The sequence below is a fragment of the Poecilia mexicana genome, unplaced genomic scaffold, assembly GCF_051168715.1.
Source record: "Poecilia mexicana isolate PSO_F unplaced genomic scaffold, ASM5116871v1 scaffold_14, whole genome shotgun sequence".
Taxonomy (NCBI): Eukaryota; Metazoa; Chordata; class Actinopteri; order Cyprinodontiformes; family Poeciliidae; genus Poecilia; species Poecilia mexicana.
Window position 1 is genome coordinate 6,527,635 of NW_028263383.1, and position 20,348 is coordinate 6,547,982.

Genomic DNA, 20,348 nt, shown 5'->3' on the forward strand with positions numbered 1-20,348 from the left:
CGCTGGTAGCCCATACAGAGACCTTTGAAAAGTCCAGGGCCTTATTCCAAAAACACCTTTTACTACTGCCAACTCCAAGTTGCGTACCTGAACCAAGAACTGTGCAAATGTAGTATTTATGATTTCCTCACCAGTCAAACTGGTTTACAGTGTGCATTTAACAAATGTCTTACAAGCATCCAAAGTTTCTCTCCGTCTGTTTTGAATCAGAGCTGCAAAGGCTATGTACTTATTGGTGGAAAACGCTCAAGACTTGGCTCGAACCTGAAGTGCTCTTTTTGTCTCTGTGAAATGAGGCATAATTGAAGAAATATGTCATGTAGGACGGGTGTTTTGATGACAGAGAAGGCGTTGCAAATATCCTATTCTCACAGACTGCCAAGCTATGGTTGGAGAGACTTAAAAAAATCTCAGGATGAATTTACTGGGCAAAACACTACTGAGGACGGTTTCACATCTTTGTAAAAATATCAAAATATAATCCTTTATTTGAACATCACTGTCAAAGCTGAATAAGAATTTATGTAGGGCTATAAAGATCAGTGTTGACTCCCTTCAGCCTTTATCTTTTCCTTTTACTTTGAACATTGAATAAAGTTAAAAATAGGAGACAAGACCAATTACCTTCAAATTAAGTTTAGTGAGATAATTTTGAGAAGAAGAGTTGCCGTCAGTGGAAACTCTGACAGACCAACATCATCTCTTCACAGTTTCTTGTTCTTATGAGAGTGGAGCCAAGAGTTAACCTTGTTTATCATTTTTTTCCTTGCACTGCCTAAACATGTTAAAAAGTAAGTTCCTCTGAGTGCATGTCATTTACAAACCATTTAATAGGAGATGAAGCAACCCAGATCAGATAGAGTGCACAAAGGGAACATCTCTGCATGCTTTAACACAAAACTGATGATTTATGTTGAAATGATGCATATGAGTTGCATCAGATACTTGTTCAGAGCTCCAAAGAAGACCTAAAGACAATTCCTCCTGCATTGTGGTGATGGGCATCAACAACATAAAAATAGATCTTTCTAAAACAATTTTCTCTTGAGAAATAAAAATAAAATCCACTGGTTTTCTGTGTTTTAAACTTGGGGGGTGGGGGGGGAGAAATTGTGTTAAGCAGGGGAGACTCTTTTATGAGTGCTGCCTTGGGCAAGCTCTGCCATTTGTAAATATTATGCCCTGTACATAAAGGCCATAATATCAGTGTCATTAGAGTGTTGGGGGTGCAGGATATTCTCTGAGAGGTGGAAACTTGGCTGAAGACAGCAGCTCCAAGGAGCTTTTCTGGAAAAAGGTGGTTCTTTGCATGTGCAAGCGTTTAGGCACCCCCAAATGGCTGCCATGGGAGATTCAAAGATTTTTCAAACGTATAAGAAATTATCAAATCAACACTTGATTTGTCTTACTTGATTCCAGGCAACAAGGGGAGTAAGTCGAGTAGTGGGAGAGGTGGATTATATTCTGAGGTTCCAGTGATTATACAACGATCTCTAAAGAAGCTGAAGCTGAAGCTGAACATAAAAAGGACCAAGAGTGAACTCAGGTGAGAGGGGCATTAACCAAATAAGTATTGTTGACCTAATATGAGAAGGACTTGAGCTAGGACCCAAGTGGGTAGTTCTAAATTATAAGAAGACACAAGCTAAGTATTCAGGAAGCAATGAGAGCATTTCATAAAGACAGAGCTTGATTAACTTAGTCACCGTTGACAATCAGGCATTGAGTGAGAGTTGTGCTGGTCCATTTGGACTTAGATGTAGGTCCTGCCCTTACTGCAAAGAGCAACTTGGAACAGGAGTGGGGAGAGAGAAATGGTAGAAGATGCAGGAAAAGCAAAGAACCACCACAGATTATGACCAGCTGATGTCTGGAGGAGATAAAGATCAGGGGGTGAGATTTATTGAGCTCTACACAGGCACACACCACATCTGAACTGCTCTCTGTGTTTGAGTTGGCAGAGATTTTAGACACCCAAATATGTGGTTTCGGTCCCAATCCAAATAATAAAAACAATTCAACAAAGTTACTAAAGGTGAAGATACTAAAACCAAGATATAACTTTTTATTGTTTAAAACTCCTGTTGTTTTTAAATGTATAAACAGATGTGATTTTTGTCTTAGCTTTCCATCCCCTTGTTACAAATACTCCCCAGTTTAAAAATTTCTTCAGCAGTACTATGTACGTGAATATGTGTGTGTGTGGCTTTGATGGTGAACTCAGGACCTTATCTTCCTCATAGGAAGATATTTGTTGGAAAAAATCTGAAACGAATGAGGAAAAAAAAATGAGTCAGAGACAACGGAACAATTGGAAGGGACAGAATTCCCAATCCAGGATCGACCTCAAAAAGTCTCTGCATTCTGCCATGACTATAAAACAAAATTGACTGCTGAAAGAGTTAGTGTCGATTTTAAAATTTGTCTGGACTATTCTTCAGACACAAAGTGGGTTTGATTTCCTGACCTTCGATAGTTTGAAGACAGCAAGTTCCTGAATATTCCATTGTCCCTAATATCATGACGTAACACCTAAAATAGCATATTAGAAAAAATGCACTTCCTCAAATTGTAATAATTAGTAGTAGACAGCTGGTTGGAGCTGGTTCCAAACCCATGCTACACTTTCTAAATCTTATTTGTAAAAGAAAAGAGGCAACAAAACTTTCTTCCCCTTCAGAATTATTGTGCTGACTGACTGCAGAAAATCTAAATAAATATACATCAGAGCTTGTGATTGAAATTTGACACACAAATTATTAATTTAGACTTTCTTGCCTTAATAGGACTCACTGGACTATGAACATGGCTGTTTGTGAAATCTATGTAATGCAGATTTGAAATGGTAATTTCTGCTGCACCGTGATCCTGTGTGACGTGTTGCTTCTTTCAGAGTGGTGCGCAGGTCATAATTACATTTGGGTTAGATGCGTTGAGTCACTGAACAGGGTTTCATCCATTGCAGGATGTGCTTCTGTTCCGGTGGAACAGAAGCACCGGAACGCCTTGTTATCGTCATGGGACAACACTCTCCACACAGAAGTAAACAGGAAGCAGCTGATCCAGAAGGCCAGCAAGACTGACAACTTATCTCCTCTACGCACTTGACCTTCTCATTTTCCTCTTCCTGAGATGTCTCTGAGACACACTACACAGGCTCAGCCAAGGTTCGAATGTCCCAAAACGCACGCATCACACACGTACACACATAGGCAAAACTGTAACTGTTGTCCAGTAACACAGTAAATTTAGTTTTGGGGAGACTTAGAATAATAGATTGAGGAAGGGAGTGTGCTTTGTGTGTGGGAAGGGGCAGACCATTCACAACAGCCAAGTGTATAACTTTCTCTATATGCAATAAAAGGCCAGCTGAGGTAAAAAAAAAAAAAAAAAAATTTAACAAATTAGTTTTGAGCTCCTCTTTCTAATGATGCTTACTTTCCTCCACTATCTCAGACTTCTTCATCACTGACAATAAATCCAGAACATTAACAGTAATTGTTATTAAAATGTCACTGCAACACATCTGGCATAAAACACCCCTTAAATCTGTCCTCGACGAGTGTGCGCTGAGGTGCAAATCACGCTTTCCCACGATGCCGTGCATCCGCAGGCTAAAAAGGCTGAAGGGAAGGAAGCAGAATGGACGAGCATTACACACACTCACACTCACACACACTCACGCACACACACCCCCCCCCCCCCCACACACACACACACACACGCATACGCGTATGCACATGCAGGATCCTCCTGTGCTGTGGGCACAGGAGCTGGCTCATACATAGGAAGTTCTCAGCATTAGCTTCTTCCTGTTTGCTGGACTCTTGCAAGAGGAGCACAATGTTGGGCAGAAAAGCTTTTCAGCAGGTATTCATGCTGTGCAATGAACCAGTGAAAGAATCTTAAGGAGAAAGTATTCCAGCAGCTGTAGCTGGCTCTCTGACACTTTTAGACTTCAGAAAAAAATTGTAACAGGGACACTGGAGCTTGTTTAGAGTAAAGAATAAAAAAAAAAGGACAAAAGCTCTCGGTTTGGACCCCATGCTGATCCAGCTATCACACACATGATAAATTTACAGCGTAACATTAATAAGACACACAGCTGCATTACCATGACACAAAAAAGGCTTGTGTGTGGAAAACATGCATTTAATTTCAATTGAATCAATACATTACGCCCTCTTTTGATCCTTGCCAAGGTTTTATTGCATGTCTGTTAGGCAGCAGCAAAAAGGTTTCCTCTTAGTGTAAACAATTTTAGGTCTCATATTGAGGCCATCCTGAGGTAATCTGTCTATCTGCTTTGTGAATTTGCTTTGAAACAATAAAACATTCTGATAGCAGCAGGAAGAGGGAGGAAAGGAGGTGTCATGCAGAGACAGATTAGTGAGCATGGGGGGAAACAAGGGTGCAAACGTGGAAGGCGACATCTGCAAATTTTTGAGTCCTACAAAGACTGGAAGCTAAATAATGATTAGAACAGAATTGGATGTGTAGAAGAAGATATTTACAAAAAAATGCTTAGAGAGTCTTGAAAATATTCATACATCTTTAATCATTTGAAATTGTTGTCACATTGCAGTTATAGACCTTAATGTTTTTATTGGGACACAAAGTTGTGCATAACATTGAAGTAAAATTATATTTTTTTTTTCAGTTTTCAACAAATAAAAAAGAAGAAAAAAAATTACATTAATTTGTATTCAGCCTTCTTTATTCTGACACCCGTCAATAAAGTCCAGTGCAACAAATGGCCATCCTCATCATCACAATAAAGCCGTTTTTAGCCAAGTTGCTCCTATTGTGGTACAACATCTCTTCTTTCAGGAAGTCTTAGTCAAGATGACAACATAACTCTAATGTAAAACAGAACAAAAAAAGAATAGTTGCAGAAGTTCATACAAAATCTAAAAGACAGATGTTGAATATTTTAAATTGATTCAACTTAAATAAACATATTTGTCACCACTAAAAGCCAAAATAGAACAACTACAGATAGTTCAGGGATATATCTGTGGCGAAGCTCAAAGCTGGGCCAGATTATAAAAAGATATTCCCAGGGAATATCATGGAGCACTGTTCAATCCATCATCCAAAATTGGAAAGAGGGTGACACAACTGCAAACCTACCAAGACATGGCCGTCCACCTAAACTGACAGAGTGGACAAAAAGAACATTTATCAGAGAAGCAGAAAATAGACCAGTCGTAAATCTGGAGGAGTTACGGTGATCCACAGCTCAGGAGGGACAATCTGTTAACACAACAACTATTAGTCATCCACTCCACAAATCTGGCCATTGAGCAAAACTTACTAGAAGAAGGTCGTTGTTGAAAGAAAGCCATAAAATTTCTGTTTGCAGTTGAGAAAAAGGTTCTCTGGTCACGACAAAAGCTTAGTCTTCACGCTAAATGTTGTGTACGGGGCAAACAGTGCTTGGAATAACGCATAACTTGGAAGAAATCATCCCACTGAGAAACACAACAGCTTTGGGGACTGCAAATCAACATGAAAGCAGCAACCCCACAATAAATAACGGTGACGGTGGCAACATCATGATGTGGGGATTCTTTTCTGATAAGATTCGATGGATGTAAATCAATATAGAGAATCAACCTGAAGAGAACATGCCAGAGGCTGCAAAACACTTTAGACTAGGTGTGGATCTTTCCAGGATGACAACAATCCCAAACATACACCCAAGAGGAGGGTTAGATCCTAACAGTATATGTAAGAATGTGCCATCGGTTGGATTGGAGTTCACACTTAAATCCAACTGAAAATCTGTCAGAACTTGACAACTGCTGGTCATAGATGCTCGATTTTTAATCCAACTGAATTTAAACTACTTTGAAAAAAGGAGGCAAAAGTTTTAGTGCCAAGTTGTGCAATGCTGGCACAAACTCTAGATGTAATTTCAGTAAAATCTAGTTGACTGAAAAGATACATATAAGTTACACAGCACACTTTCTTTTATGTCTTTTTTGTTTAAAGCTTGAAAAAACACTCCACTTAAACTCCACTTTGTGTTTGTCTATCATACAAAATCCTATTAAAATACCCTTTGGTTCCTGTTTGAAGCTTATTTTTTCAAGGCGGTGTATATGAGGTGGAAGGGCAACACTTATCAACAAAGACGAGAAACAGTTGGATTGTGTGGTGTTATCTGTCTTTATTGTACAAAACCTGGAAGCTCGTCAGAGGAACTGCTCCTTTATCAGTCCTGCATGTAAAAGTGCAAGGGGGCAATAACAGCTGCAGCAGAAAATCTAAACTGCTTCTTGCCCCTGTTCACCCCCTTTCTCACAGGATCACGCAGAGGATAAAATTCTCAGCAAATGTTGGGCTGACGCGGCGAGGCCTTGTTCAAATGAAGCTTGAAGAAATGGAAACAGGCCATGCACTGACATGGGTTTTCAAAAAGTTAGTACGGTTGAGTCACAGACAGACAAGTTCTTACATCTTCAAAACTTCCAAGCATATAATAGAGATTGTGTCATTCAAACCAGCACATGAAGCTTCAAATTAGCATAGAATTAGTGAAAAGAGGATTTTGTGGGGTGAACAGCTGTCATGACTGGATATGATTTTTCTTGACATAATTCCCTATGCAAAACATTTGCCAAGTACAGTTACAGAACAAAATAAAAATGGGGCTTTAACTACATGTTCTAGTCTATTTATCCACAGACTGTTTTCCTCAAATGTTTCAAAAGCTGTACAAGTTAATACAGAATACCCATGTAACCAATATGCTATTTAAATTCAGTGAATGAGTTAAAAAAAAAATATCCACAGGAAGCCACACATAACAGGAAATCTGGTGCCAACTCCTAAAAATATAGCTGAGTTTTTGTTGTTAGTATATTTCAGTGTTTCTTAATGTCTGGCTTTTAATCAGCATTTTGAGAAATAAAAGAAATGTAGCACATCTAGCCAAAGGTATTGCATGGCGCCATGCTTTTCTAGACTTACATTTCCTGAACAGTTGACCCTTGCTGGCTATTTTCTAAAGTAGAAACACAAATGTTAATTGTGATTTGTTTACATATTTATAGAGAGGTCTGGCTATTGGATAAAAAAAAGCAATGGAAGGAGTGAAGAAAACTAAGTAAGGATTCAATTTGCTTCATTTTGAAAGTAAAATCTATAGAAGGGTGCTATCCTAAATACTGATATCAATTGTAATCAGCTGTGAGTCATCAGTTTAGCTATAAAAATAGAAGCCTGTTCAAGAAATGGTTTTTAAATGTCACATAATTACAAGGAGGGTTTTACTCCGTTGTAAAAGTCAGGTAGCAGATTTACAGTGTTTGAATGAAATAGACCTCATTCAGGCTTTCCAGTGATATTTTGGTCATGGGAAAGGAAAGCCTAACCAAACCACCCCCTTTTTCCTCTTTTGACACAGAGTCACAAAGCAAAGCTGTGACCTCATCTCATCCCGCTGCGCAGGAAAAGGTGGATCAGATAGCCGGGGCCGACACCTAAATAGACTCAGGGTTACGTTGGACTATTGGGAGAAACAGCAACAATATTAGAAAGTGATGTAGTCAAACCATTTCAAATCTTTTTTTTTTTAAACATGCCTCTTATTCTCTTCTGTATCTGTTCCAGTGAGATTTTCTATTAGATGTGCCCAATGACCAGACTAACTGCTGGAAGCAATGCAAGATAAAAAAAACAAAAAAAAAACAATGCATACTTTTTAAACACAATTTATGAGATTGAATAGTTAAAAGTGTGCAAAAAATTGAATGAAGTAAATATCAGTAGAAGTGCACAACAAAAAAGCTATTTTCATCTGCTTCTGTGAGTAGGTTTTTAATCCATTTCAGATTTTTGAGAAATCTCCAACTTTCCCACTCATAACTTCTAGGAGCTTCTCCAGTATTTTTTTTTTCTTTTCAACAACAAACTTGGAAATTTCAATTTCTGAGTAAAAATGGAACACTTAATTAAATTGCATCAATCAGTCTGTCATGGTTTTTGGCAGCTTCCTGACCCACATTTGTGGAAAGCTCTACAGAAGCGGATGGAGTAGGTAAAAAAAAAAAGATGTTATAAAAGAACAGGGATTTGTGGTTCTAAGCTTGACTGGTCACTATTTCTTCCAGGAGATGTCAGTGGGAGAGGAGGGGAAGATCTTTGCAGTGGATAGCAAAGATAAATTTAGACAATGTATTGTCAAATATCTTATTGTTAATGAGATTCTTGGTCACAAGGAGGGAGACTACGAAGGCCTTGTGATTGTGACGAGTCCACATGGTGTCAGAAAAAGGTCAGATGAGGTAAACTATGCATGTCAGGCATGGAGCAGATGTGAGTGTGGAACATAGACTGAAATCCTTGAGCTGACAGGACATTGCCCACTGAGAGGTAACAGGAAGATTTAACTCATAGAAAACCTCACATCCACCAGTTTGGGTTGAGTATCAAAGCTCCTCACGTCCAGGTGTCTTGTTGAAAGAAATAAGTTGAAGCTCAGCCTCCACCCTCCAGAGGTGGACTGGCAACTCAGAGGAGAATTATCACAGATCAGCTTCTCTGTCTCTGCTAAAGAAAAAACAGTTTATATAGCTGGAATGCCTGAAAAGGTCTGTCCTTTGTTGTTCTTCACCTTTGAACTTTACTGAGACTATTAAGAATCAGCCAGTGTGCATTGTAAGACAATCAATATGGCTGCATTGTTGTTAAGAAACATTTTGTCAAAAGAAATTTCTCAACTGCATTTTATAATGATGCATTTCAACATTTCCTTCAGTTCACTGAACTGGCAAACATTTCTTTTGTTTTTTCCCCATTTTACCGCTTTGGTTCATGTCAGAGTCCTCTCAGAGTTGCAGTCAACTGTAGGAGAGTGTTTGCATAGCAGAGAAAGTCAGCCAGCAAGTTCAGCCAGTATAGACAGGACCCTCCATTAGATCCTAACAATCCATTTCCAAAGGTCCTCACAGATTTTAGCCCCACTTCAACTACCATGGCACATTTATTTCTGCTTTGCATAAATACTGATCAAAAGATGAGATATGTCCAACATCGCTAATCTTGGTTCTGGACATTTTTACCTATTCTGGGGGACTGCTTTTTCATTATTTAATTAATATATGACTGCCGCTTTAGTTAGGTTTGTAAGAAATGTGTAGACTTGTAATTCATTCAAGAATTTAAATCAGAAGTGTTTTTAAATGCACTGTAGGGTTGTCATGGTCAGACTGTCAATTATTGAGATTAGAGGGAATAACTAATGAACAGACGTTAAACAGGAGCCAGAATAAATCATTGTTTATCATAAATGTCTTTGTGTATGTGTGTGATTATCCTATGTGTATCTTTATATGACAGAAAGACAGGGAGAGGTTACATATATGGATGTGTGGAGCATTGATATGAATTCTGCACTGGTCTCGTTCATCATGGGGGTCCAGCCCAAAAGTTTCACCCCATTGCCATCTGTTCTCAGTTAAAACTGTGTCGCTGTCTCTGTGGCAAATGTTCACACAACAGGCTGACACTGAGCAACTTTATACATGCACACATCCAAAAAGATGCATTTGATTGTTTTTTTTTAAGTATGAACAGCCTCCTTATTGTCTCCACATAAGTCCACAACACAACAATGTCAAAAATGTTAAATAAATGTATTTGCTTTCAGAGCTCTGTATTTAGGTGATCCAGTGGCACGTCTTATCAACCTAGTAAAGATTTCTGAGTCAGATTTAAATTTGCCAGCGATAAACTGCAAAAATTAGTAAAAAAAAAAGAAGAAAAGAAAAGACAAAATCTAATTTATTACATAGCTATCAACCCAAAGACTTGAAATAGTCTTCCATCAAAAGCAGTACTTACTAACATTTATAACTTCATCCTTTCTTTTATTTATTAAGTTCTAGCACCTGAAACCAAACCACTTAGTTGGCTTAGGTATAAAGACATTGTGTAACTACATAACAGATCCCTTCCAACATCATCAACATATAAATTTCCCTTTTCTCTTTTGCATATAAATATCCTTCTCAAATGGTAACAACTTATCCCGGTCTGGAATCAAACTGGGCCTCACACATAGTTAACTGGTTAATATATATAGTGTCTTGCTGTCATGTCGTGGCCGGTGTTGTAACACTCAGTGGTTAAAGATTTAAATGCATAATTTCACCACACTGCCTGCAACATATCATCTGATGGAACTTCTCCTAGAAAAAGAAGAAATAAATTGACTGCCGACCTTATGCCGCACCTCCAACACCCATCTTCGGACCCACGCCCAGTGCTCACATCCTGCCCATGGTGTCACCCTTCTCCTCGTCTTTTCCCTCATTCTGCCTCAGTGAAGAAGTTAGAGGCTAGACCTAAAATCTGGGGTGATGAATTACTCCCATCCTACTGAATCTAGTAGTCTAAATAGTGTGTCTCTGCTCAGAGCTCAGCTTTGGCTGATCTGCTGTTTCTGCTTCCAGGTTCTTAATCTTATAACTATATAAGGTATTATGATCTCTGTACTGGTATTTGGGTTGAGCTGTTCTAGGGTTTTTTAAATGCGGTGGCTTGTAGGAGTATTCAGATCACTTGAAAATGTTTACATTGTAGGACAGGTATAAATATAAGCCTTGTGCTTTTCCTTGTACCTTTCCAGTCAAGTTGTTTAAATTGTTGCCAGTGCTTTAAAGCATGGATAACAAATTATTTGATGACTGAATAAAAAAAAAAAAATCAATCAATCAACCAATCAATCGACCAGTCGATCAACTGACCAGTCGACCAACCAACCAGCATCGTAATTACAAACTTCAATGTATTTTTTTGGATTTTTATGTACACCAAGCAACTCATAATTGTGAAGGAAAAGAAAAAAAAACTATATATAATTCATTTTCAATTTGTTTCTCAAATAAAAATCTGACTAGTGTGCTGTGCCATTGCATCCAGTCATATCTTCTTTGTTACCTCTAAGTGCAATTAAGTGCAACCAAGTGACTCCAGAAGTCAACTAATTAGAAAAGAAAGTCTACATGTGTGTTTTATCTCAATAAATAATAGTTAAAAAAAAAACACTTCAAAGATTGACTAGAAGAAATGAGTGAGAAAACCATCACAAAGATCAATGAAAAAAAAAGAGAATACGTTTAAGGTAGGCTTAAGTTTTAGATTGGTGTTCTCAGTTTTTAATGTTTGGAAAGAGCATGGTAAAACTAGAAACCTATATAAAATAATGTCTGGTCACCTAAACTGCAAGGGGAGTGTTTATTTGAGAACCAGCTCAGAGGCCACTGGAGTCTTGGGAGGAACATCAGAGATCTAAAGCTCAGGTGGAAGAATCTGTCGACTTTAGAGATACACTAAGCAAATCTAACCCTCAAGGGCTGAAGAAAGACACTATAAAGATGGATAAAATACAGCTCATTTACAGTGTGCCATAAACAATTTCAGTGTTCCAGGCTAGGAAGAAGGTGCTCTTGGCTGATGAGACCAAAACTGAACTTTCTGACCTTCATACAAAGAAGGTATGGGAAGAGGTGGAAAGCTAACACTGCACATCACATGGAGGGGGCAGCAGCAAGGTGCAGAGGTTGGATGGGAGAGAAGTTCAATGTCTGGGGTACCACAGAATACTTATGCTTGTAGAACGGCCTAATCAAAGTTCAGACCAAAATTGCATGAGTAAACAATCTTCGGCTAGATTTGAACACTGCCATTCACAGATGCTCTTTGTCTAATCTGACTGAACATATGAGGTTGTCCTGAACTGCAAAGCTGGTGGATCGATGCCAAAAAGTAGTTAAAGCAACCACCATCCATATGCCTACTTTATTATTCTGTAACACAAAAAAGGTTGACGACTAATTCCAGTAATGCACAGGGAGCTGCAGCTCCTTTAGAAGTGCAGGCACGCTCCTTTGTCTCTACAAAGACTACTTCCACTGAATGGAGCTGGGGGGCACCAAAGTCTGCTCTCTCATCTCTCCACTGTATTCAACAGCCTCCCTCTCCTCTGTTCCCCCCCTTTTGTGTGTGTGGCTACCCGAATAAATTAGCGGTCGGTAAACGAGGGGAGGATGTGGCGGAGGAGGGGACGAAGAGGAGTATAGGGGGCTGGGCCTTGTGGCGGAGGAGTCGGCTTTCAGCTAGAGAGGTGCACAGCTCCATGAAGCGGCTGTGAGGGACTGGATGCTGAGAGAAGGAGAGAAGGGTGAAATAAAAACATTTAAGACAGGCGGTAAGATACCGGCTTGAGCTGCGCAGGAGGATCTCTGTCTCTCTCCTTTTTTTCTTCGTTTTTTTTATTTTTTATCTTTTGCTGCAGAGCAAGAAGAGGCAGATCAGCTTCCCAACTGATCCAAACGCGCTCACCTGATAGAGAAAGAAGCTTCACCGGTGGAGTAGCCTAACCTGCTGTTCTGTTTGACCGGATTAGACAGTCTGTGGAATTGGCACACTTGCCGTCTTTGTGTGGATGTTATCAAAGCAACCCCAAAAAGCTCTCTCCATTCAAGATTTTGTCCGGGCAGATTGGCTCTCGTCTAGGGGGGAGAGATTGGAAACCCGTTTGCATACTAATCAGGTTATAACCAGAGCGCACATCCACAGCCGGATTGAGTCCCATGAATGTAAGTGACTCCTGTTTTTTTTTTTTTTCATCTTCACTGCTGTTATCTTTTGTTTCTGTTGGGAGAATTGAAATAAACTCTTGATGGGTGGGTGGAGGCGTCAGATATTTCCTTATAGGGGTCCATCCTGCATCTTCACCTTGCATGCAGAGCTGGCAGCTGTTCAGGCTGCTGTGCAAAGCCACAATGTGGTAGACGGGCTATAAAAGCAACTCAAGATCAGTGGATCATAGTGAAACATTTAATATTGACCTCAGGCTGCAAACAAAATGAAGAACATGATTCCTGTTTTATTGAGACCTCGATGGAAAATAAAACTGTCCTACCATGCCAAAGAAGGTTATTTGGGGCATATGGAAATATTTGCTACCACTATATGGATTGCTTTTTCTCCAACACTGGCAGCCTTCAGTGACCACACATTACAAAGTTACTCAAAGTGTGTCAAAACTTTGATTAAATACTGGATGCATTGATCATTCAGCCATAAATCAGGATCAACCATTTCTCACTTGAATGTTTCAGATCAGTGAATCACTGGTTCAATAAAAAAAAAAATCTGCATTTTTTTTGTCCTTAAACATTGAATGCATTAAAATTAAGAAATCCCACAGTTTTAAGTCTCAAAACACATATGGTGCACTTTTTGTCACTAATCATATGTTTGTGTTTTTGAAGCCGTGTGATCAGCAGGTCAGACTGAAAGGAAAACTGCTAATGTACGAATGTTGGCCACAGAAAAGGCTGATCGGTGCATATCTCCTGGAGATACACAAATCACAAAAGGAAAGAACTTAAAATGAAAGACTTGCAGATGAGCTACATCTTTATTCAATGTAAAAGTAAGACATTGAGAGAGCTTTGACTTTGTTAGGCTTTCTGAAAAACTGATTCGGACTCAACTTAACATTTTTCCTTTGTCATAAAAATGTATTTATAGCAGCCCAGTGATGTCTGTATGCCCAAAACCTAAAAATGGAGAACCCAGGGTTACATTTAAGTGCCTGACCACAATAGTTAGGCATATCTGATGTCAGCTTCACTTAATTCCACAGCTTCTGCTTTTCTGCTGCACTGAAGGATACAGACTTTTTTCGCATTGTTACTCTATACTTTTTCAACAGTTCCTGCACGCTCCAGCTCAGCAGTCCGCTGGCCTCGATGTCAGCCTCTGGTCTGCATAAAAACCACAGAGAGTTTAGTTCTTTTTTTTTTTTTTTGTGGAGCGATGGGGTGTGCAAGAAGGACGGTTTCTAACATAAACCATATGGATATCTAGTTGGTACAGCAGTGACTGTATAGGGCCTCTGTACAAACAACTTATGGTTCCTCTTATCAGCAGCTTAGAGGAGCAGACTTTTCTTTGTATGAACACGATTCGAACAGCCAAGTATGTTTTCTCAGCCATTTCACCGTGGACTCATTTTGGAGTTTAATTATCAGTAATATTTTCAGCCAAGATTGCATTGTGGAGTGATTTTGATGGGTTGGTTTTGAAGTCTGGTAACTCAGCTGTCCGCCTGGGCCCCTTTTTTAAAAGGTGGTTTTGCTCATCTACATTAAACATATCTCAGAAGGACTTTGAAAATAAATGTCTTTAATGGTGTCTGTATCAGCTTGTCAAGGCAGAGAGGTCAGTTCCTCCGGTTTTGAGTCAAGTCCGTTTAGAGTTTATCAACAGAATAAACAGTCTGCTGTTTGTCTTGCACTTTCTGTGGTTCTGCATTGCTGAACGAGTGAGTAAAGAGTCAGATGGGGTCACAGGCTTGATTTTCAGCAGGGCCAAGTTGGAAACTCACACACTTCTGTGACAGAAACATCTGCTGAATGACTTAATATTACAGCTCTGAGCTGCATCACATCCATAATAGCTGCAACTTGGCATCAGCCTTGGTTTGTTCTTTGCATTGCATTCAATGAACAACATGAATATGATTTTTTTGTCTGAATCTTGCTGAGGTATACAGGCAAAGTTTGTTTGATGAAGGTGAAAGGGAATCCAGATTGATAACGGAGATTTCTGTAGTTTTCAGTTTTATTGTTTGTGCTTTTTGTCACGTTTGGCTGATGTTTTCCTGCCATTCTCAAGCTGCCTTGGGAGTGTACTTGGAATCAGAATACACATTGCAGATTGCACATTTGCCACCCACTTTGACACTGAAATTCCACTAGTGTTGTATACAGTTTAGGCCACCACATAGCCCACATAAAACGTACAAATATGTATTTGCCTGGAGTGTATTTATCATTCTATATCATGACAAAGACAAAACAACTTATTACAATACACAACTCACAGGAAGTTATGTGTAAAATGAAATGCATACGAAAAGGACACGTATTAAAGCTCGTGTAAACTTCAGACATGCATCAATTAGAGTTTAGTGACCTTTATTTGTACCCCTGTTTTTGCAAAACTTTGCAGATTTTAGACATTTCTGATTTTAGGAGCTGTAATATGATATTGGAACAATAATGAAAATATATTATATTACCCACTTGCTGTGAATGGTCAAACAGACTTGACATCTTAATCAGTCCTCAGCTTTGTCTAACTGTTACAATTTAGTGTTTTATCCTAATCTTGAAAGCAATTGGGCTAGATGATAATGAAAAAACAAACAAAAAAACAACATATTAGCAGGACTACGTTCGTCAATGCACTTGAGAAAAAGTTAACCGCTATGGACTATTACGTACTGAAAGTCTTGCTCTCTCTCACTCTGTTACAGCCTGGAGTAACAACAGACATATCTCAATTTGTCATAACAAACTGTTTTCTTTTGTACACCTTTGAGGTTCCTCTGGATATAAATTTAAAGTAGTTACTAATACTGGAATTGGTAACTCTGAGTCTTTTCCTCTGAGTAACAACTTCCGTAGTGAAAAGTGTTATCATTTGTGCTACCTGGAAGCAATTATGTTGCATTCACTAACTGGCAAAAGATCTGACTTTAGAGTTTCTCTCACCAGCTGATTTCTCTGTGCATCTCTGGTAAAATCTGCCGCATCTCTCCATGACATTGTTGCCAACAAGAGTAACAAAGGAAGACAACAGGGAAAACAGAAAGCATTTTCATAACAGAATCCCACAGTTTTGGACCGTTAGTTTAGTTGCACTTCAGAGTAGTTCTTTTGTGGCTTAAGGTTTACTCTTGGGGCATAACCATCTGTATACAAATATCGGAAAGTGACTCAGAGACTTCCCTCCTTCTTTCTCAATCACACATACGCCTGCACAGTAACCACAACCCTAACATTACCTCACCATTATATTCTTAACTGTGAACCCTTCTGAACACATATCATTGAATTCCTTCAAATGCAACTACATCTCAGTTAAAATAAAGCAAAAATAAATATTAACATCTTATCCAGTAGATTTTGCTGTATATTACGAAAGGGTCAGCTCTACACTGGTAAACATCTAACAGATGGCAGCCAGCAGAAAGCAAACATGAGGATAAACAGCAAAAAAAGAGAGATTGTCTCTCCTCCTCCTTTGCTCCCCAAGTAGCCAATGGAAATATTTATCCTTCATCTTTCACCGACTGGTTGATGCTGAAGCCCGAGGACTGTGTTTTTTTTTATTTTTTTTATTTACCTCTCACCCACCACTTTAGACATAACACAAGGCATAAAGTCTATATACTGTGGGGGATTTTGATGCCATTCTAATTTATCATGCACAATGTGGACCCTGAACCAGTGCTTAGCGGATTTAGAGCATTGTGTGAGAAGAAACGAGCCCCGAGATGTTTAGTTTTCTGGGAAATCACTTTGTGTTTGAATCATCTGGTCACACTAAAGCCAGACAGTTATTAATAGCTTTACTAGAAGAGTTTTGAAAGGAGATCCCAGCTGATAAGGAATCTTTTTTTTTTTTTTTTTTTTAGATTTCACTTTATAACTTTTGTCTCTGGGGATTTGTTGTTTTTGTAAAAAAAAAAAAATCAAATGAAAGTAAATAATTGATTTAACACTTGTGATTACGTTTGCAACACCTGAGAAAAATATTTGAGTTACTAAAATGTTCTACGTTGTCTACGGCCTCTTTCATATGGTGTTGAGACTTATTTCTCCATGACTCTGGAGAAGATATTACAGTATGCCTTAGCCAGCCAGGCAAAGGAAATTACTGGACTCTGCTGTTGGATGCAGAGTGAAGCTGGAGCCCTGAGACAGTACAGTCCAATTTCTGTTTGTTCTGAGGCCCATTTCTGATCTACCTGCTGTTCATTACTCAGCGTCTTTGTCCTGGCTGAAGGGATCCTTTAAGCTGAACGATGTGCTGAGTTGAAATATGGCACACAATGGACCAATCAAAGGCATCTGGTCAGGTGGAATCTGTAGTTTTCATGAGCTGTTCATTCTAAAAAAAAAAAAAAAAGCAAGATTTTAACCTATATTAAACTTCACTTTTGTCACAGTTAAGTTTTTGGATGTCAGCTGCATGCTTAGTGTTATTCTGTTAATGCAGAGAAAGAGAGGCTATTCTGAATTTGTATATTTTTAACAGAAGTGGAAAAAAATATTTTTTATATTTTGATAATGTTGTAATAGACAAAAATCAAGCTTTGAGGAAAATGTGCTTTGAAGAGGCAGATGACTTATTGGAAATATGAGAAAACCACAGAACAGTTTGTTTTTAGCAAGCTATGCATGACCGTATATAAACATGTGGCCCAGTGGGTTGAGTAGTTGTCTTGGAATCGGAATGTTGTGTTTGATTCCAGCTTCCTCTTGTGACATATCAATGCATCCCTGGTCACTTTACCCTGACTTGCCTACTGATCTGTGTATTGGCATATGCGTGAGTGTTTGTGAGTGTGGCTGGGTAAAAGTGGATGTAGTGGAAAAGTACTTTGAGTGGTCTAGACTAGAAAAACAGGCCAGACGAAAAAACAAATTCGGTCAATTTATCATAAACACTTAACTATTGCAAAATATTGCAAGTGTTTCTAAAAATAGGTTAAAGATGCCCGCTACAAAGCCAAACCATGCAGTTAGAGTTATATCAGGATATTCACTTAAACTATAAACTTTTCCTCTGCTGCCAATCTTTAAATAATAAAAAAAAAAAAGGTATTTTTTTTTTTTACATTTACATTTCACCTTTTTCTGGGTGCCTCAACATAAGTTTAAAAGTCAAAGGTGTGCCCTTCACATATACCAGGGGCTTGACAATACTGTATCAGGCTAACAATGCTGAAGATGGCATTTGCTTAATGTCTTCCTATTGGAGCCAAACTGATGGACTAGTTCACTGTCCTCAAAGCATCCCAACTGCACGTGATCATCTCTACTTAAAAATCTAAAATTGTTTAACTGATAAAGCCTGAACTGCATACATTTATGCAAACCCGATGTTTACTAAAATATTATGTCGATGTTCTTTTTGCCATTGGTGTTTCTTTAGATTAAGACAGCATAAAAAACTTGGACTGAATTTGTCAAAATTGATTCTTTAAAACACTGGCAGTGGGTCATGAAACCTTTACTCCACTTATATAGAACAATCGTTTAAAAATCGAAAAGGAGTCAGCCTTTCTTTTTTAATGTCTTTGGATGTTAATACAACTTCGTGAGAGTGGTGCAAGTTAACTTATCTTTCAATAAGGTAAAGGTTCTATGGCTGTGAATTAATCTTCTGTTTAATGATTATCCTATCAGGAATCTCAACTCTGTGTCTGTTCACTTTAGTTACCATAAGAAATTCCTGCTTTGATCTTTTTATTAAATCTTCCTGACTGAGTCCAAGATCAATGCAGTCGTGTGGCCATTTAATTTCACACTTTCATGAATGAAGCTATATGTTAATATCATGACTCTCATGAAAACATATGAGTGGCTCCGTTTGAACAAAGATGAATGAAACGCAGTCGCTGCTTTCCATCTGGTTGCTTGATAAACTAAAAAAAAGTGGCTCAGCTCAGAGGGAAGAGGAGAGAGCTTCCCTGTGAAGCACCTCATGTGTTTTTAATGAAGTTAGTGAGATGATCTGAGCTTCTGATGACTTCAAACACTTGCACAGTGCTGAGAGCTGTGTTGTTCAGGTAAAGCAGATGGGATACTGGTTGTGTGCAGCATGCAAAAAACAAAACAAGGAAAGTTGCAAAAGTTTTCATTTATTGATAATATTTTGCATCAAGCAAAAAATGATTCATTGTTTTAAAGTGTCAACCCCATTTGTGTGTCTTTTCATCATGTTTTTATTTTGTCATTATTAACTGATGTGTTAAACAAAAGCAGACAGGCTCAAACCCCAGACTTACCACAAGAAGTGAAATAAAGTAATATGATACAAAGGCATTTTCTTGGAGAACAGCTGCCGGCGCGCCACTAACTAAGGAGTTGATGGAGAATTTAATATCTAGTAAGCCAAGTAACTGTCTCAGTTTTTTGACCCAGAGTTAAGTAATTGCAGTTCTTGATAGATTTCCCAGAACTGTCACCCGCGATGCAGAAGAAGAAGCAGAAATTAAGCTTTTAGGATTTTTCTTATGACGATACTCACCTCCTTTCACCTCCAACAATTAGCCAGCTGGCAAACTCCTCAACAAATTATCTTATCTCTTTGATTATTATTTATGCATTTTCAGAAACAATAACATGATCTGATCCGAATATGGCTGGCTCGCTGCTTGCCTGTGTCGCTGATTATTTTATGAGATGGAATGCAGAAGCAGATTAGGAAAGGTTTGTTCTGCCGTGTGTGGTGGAGCTACGACATTGGATCCACTGTTTCCCTCTTCCTGATATTGTTGTGGCTATCATCTGTGTGTTTTGTCTTTGACCTTTTCCTCTTTTAGCTTGATAATTAATGATTCATATGGTGTACCTACCGTGTTTACGTGTCGTAATTTTCTCATTGTATGTGGAGGAAGAAAGTTTATGGCTACAGCCCGTGTGTGGAAGAATTCATCTCTGACAAAATCCCTGATCTGTGAAGAAAACAGACATTTTAAAGCCAAGAACAATGACTAGGTGAAGGTTTGGGTGATGTATATAAGTATTTGTGGGCTTTAGTGATACAGACTCTTAAATAAACAGTAATTACAACAAATGCCATACTACTAATATAACCACACAGCTTAATTTTCAGTTGAAACAAGTTGACTCATGAGGTAGTTGATTGTACATTTTAATGTCTTCCACATTGCTTAATTGCTTCCAGTCAAGGTTTTTCCTTCCCCCTGATACTGTACAGAGTTGATGCTTTCCTCCATAGGATACAATTCAAAACTATTTGCTTGACACCCTGTAAGGACATATATCTCAGCTTCAACATTGGTTCAGTAATATTTGACATCGACATTGACATGGTTCCACTCAACAGCTTTGCCCTTGTGGGATTTTAAGCGAGCTTGGATGGGGAGGGGTGGCGAGTGACGGTCAAAAGCAGCTGCCGGTTCACCTTGACGGCATCCTTTATTTTCAGCAGGTTACTTTCTGCATTTTCTAAGTTATTGTTATCGCACACTGGATGGTTTTGTGGATAAAAACGTACTTGCACAAGTATCACATATACTCAAAGCAGCCCTCACTCTGGAGCACTGCAGTACTTTGACTTGGTCTTAAAGGTTAAGAGGAAGGTGAAGAACCCCCAGCTGTGTTTTCACTTTCTCTGCGGCTTCACGGATGGTTCACAAGTGCGTTATTTATGTCGGCGCGCGAGAGGCAGCGTCTTGTGTGCCCCCGGGAGGACCAAGTTTAACAACTTTTTGAATCTGTGGC

General features: G+C 38.8%; 1 protein-coding gene across 1 annotated transcript in view; it reads left to right on the forward strand.

Annotated features, from left to right (window-relative positions):
• Nucleotides 1-11,455: 11,455 nt before the first annotated feature.
• dchs1b (dachsous cadherin-related 1b) overlaps nt 11,456-20,348 on the forward strand; it is a 97,889-nt gene continuing 88,996 nt past the window's right edge. Inside the window, exon 1 of the mRNA XM_014983908.2 lies at nt 11,456-12,611. The gene's annotated coding sequence lies outside the window, so the exon portion shown is untranslated. The remainder of the gene's footprint in view (nt 12,612-20,348) is intronic.